This window comes from Schistocerca piceifrons, chromosome 4, assembly GCF_021461385.2.
Source record: "Schistocerca piceifrons isolate TAMUIC-IGC-003096 chromosome 4, iqSchPice1.1, whole genome shotgun sequence".
NCBI lineage: Eukaryota > Metazoa > Arthropoda > Insecta > Orthoptera > Acrididae > Schistocerca > Schistocerca piceifrons.
The window spans coordinates 143,730,757-143,733,563 of NC_060141.1; the positions used below are offsets into that span (position 1 = coordinate 143,730,757).

The window sequence follows — 2,807 nt, forward strand, 5'->3', positions numbered from 1 at the left end:
AATATAAACAGACCCCTGAAAAATAGACATCACCTTACTGTGGCGCTTCTGAGGTAAAAAGCTCAAGCACTAATTCACTGAACACAAATGCACAGCACACTGGGAGACAACAACCAATTTCGTAGATGACACAAAAAGTATACTGAAGGGAAGTAAAGCTTCATTCCCAACTTGTGATCGGTACATATCGCTAGCCTTCGTGCAACTGTCGTTGCATATGACTGCCAGCAACCTCAGAGATCCCCCGACACATCCTGATATGTATCAAGCAGAGCTAGGGGCCAGACACTGCCACAGACACAGACAGAGGCACTTCTCGTTTATATTAAACCTCACAGAGTATTTTGTAAAAAGTTTATCACTCATTGTATGTTTTGTGGTTGAAGAACCGCGTTGAGGCACCTAAAATTTTAAATATTAAGCACTGGTATGCATTGCCATCCATGGTAACCACACACCTTATAAAGAACCATGTGCCACCTTTTGTAATAACCAGAGAGTCTTGACTTCAGTGTATCTTTGAATAAAAGTGTCATTTCTGTTCGTCTCATTGCGTGTTTCTTTCAGTTACATTCCGTTGTCTATACTGTTACTTCTGTCTGGTCCAAGTTTCATCGAGCTACGTTACTTGACTCTGCCATGTGATGTGGAAGTTATTTAAGTTCTGCACGCCAGTGTAGTTTTTAGGGTGCAATACAAAAGACTAAGTAAGAGTATGAGATGTGATAAAAGTATTTTGAATAATTTTATTGGAAACATAGTAACAAGCTTACACGGAATTTGATTTAATCTCCTTGAAAGTGCTGTCCTTGGCTAGCAATACACTAATCCCAACGTTGAAGCCAAGAGGGAAGCATTTCTGAAAAGCTTTTTTTGGAAGGTCGTTCAGCTACTCTGTCAAAACGTTTTCCTTAAGCACTGTTTTAATTTTTGGAATAAGCCAGAAGTTGCATTGTGCTAAATATGGTGAATAAGGCGGATGTTGACAGACAGGAACACGTTTTCCGGCCAAAAACTCACGAATGTAAAGCGAGGTGTGGCACGATGCCTTGTCATGATGAAGAAGGAAGCCATTAACCCATTTTTTCTGGTCTCTTTCTTCGCACATCGTTTCGCAAACGTTGCAGGACGCCCTTGCAAATCTCCGCGTTTACGGTTGTTTGCCTTGGAACGAACTCTGATCGCACTATGGCCTCAATATATATATATTAGGTCGAGGGATTCACTAGTCTTCCATTGAGAACTCTGAATTTTCGTGTCAGAGTCATATCCATGAAGTTCATCTCCAGGTACAATTTTGAACATGAATGAAGACGATCCTTCAACTGACACACGATTATCCTTCTGTTCAGCAATCAAAAGGCTGGGGACAAATTTTGCAGTCACTCGTCTCGCTTGCAATGCTTTACACGGACCCGTACGCGATAAATTATTCGGTAAGCTCTCCAATACATATTCGCCTGTTAGAACGAACAATTTTTGCCACTTTCTGCACGTTTTCTTCTGTTTTTTGAGGTTAATGCATGTCCCGCGCGTCGCTCGTCTTCTACCGATGCATTTCCGATTTTAAATCGCACATGCACTTGTAAGCAGGCTCCGTCGTTACCGCATTATCGCCATACACCAATTGCAGCATTTCATGAGGTTCTTTGGCACATTTTTACACTTTGAAACAGAAATTAATGTTCACGTTGTATTAGGATCTAATAAAGAAACGTAATTAAATTATAAAAAAAGAGTAATAAAAATGTTATTTAATTATATAAATGACAGTATATGCCTATATTTTAATGTGTTGCATTAGAAATTGTGAGACCTGTAGATACAGTTCTACAATTCCATCCATCACTTAGTACACAATCAAAGCGTAATTAAAACAGCTTCCTACAGAGTATTTTTTTAAACAGTTCTCTATTGTTCTAAGTTTTGGTAATCAGTAATGACTCTACCCTGTATCTCTTATTTTGCCTATGAGGTGTCGGATCATGTGTAGAAGTTCGGTCGTCTTGCAGTTATATAGACATTTCCCATAAGGCTCTCTTGGGACGCAACTTGAATAATTTATGATATGCATTTTTATCTTCTCTAACTCACTTATTATTTCACTTCATTTTAATCCGTGACAGCACGGTTTTCTCTGGCGTCCTCACACTGTAGTTGAATGTATCTATATACCATTTTAGATTATTTAAGTTAATTACATGTATGTATGTATGTGAGCGTGGACACAAGGTTAGTTGGCTATCGTCTGTAATCAGCTGGAGGCTGTTATGAAACTTCCTGGCAGATTAAAACTGTGTGCCGAGCCGAGACTCGAACTCGGGACCTTTGCCTTTCGCGGGCAAGTGCTCTACCAACTGAGCTACCCAAGCACGACTCACGCCCCGTCCTCACAGCTTTACTTCTGCCAGTACCTCGTCTCCTACCTTCCAAAATCGGCCCGGCACACAGTTGTAATCTGCCAGGAAATTTCATAACAGCGCACCCTCCGCTGCAGAGTGAAAATCTCATTCAGCTGGAGGCTGCATTGGCCATGGTCGACAGGCTTCCGGCTGTGGAGAAATCAGGTCGCCGGTGTTAAAAAAAAAAAGTTGATTTTTCAAAAATATGTTCATTTTGTAGCGCACATCTTTCTGAAGAGTTTGATATACAGGGTGGTCCATTGATTGGTTTGGGCTAAATATCTTACGAAATAAGCGTCAAACGAAAAAACTACAAAAAACGAAACTTGTCTAGCTTGAAGGGGGAAACCAGATGGCGCTACGGTTGGCCCACTAGATGGCGCTGCCATAGGTCAAACGGATATC

The 2,807-nt window shown here is 40.8% G+C and overlaps 1 non-coding gene across 1 annotated transcript; it reads right to left on the reverse strand.

Annotated features, from left to right (window-relative positions):
* Window positions 1–2,298: 2,298 nt before the first annotated feature.
* On the reverse strand, window positions 2,299–2,373 carry Trnas-cga. The gene has a single exon. It is a non-coding gene; the product is annotated as a tRNA-Ser (tRNA).
* Between the last annotated feature and the right edge of the window lie 434 nt (window positions 2,374–2,807).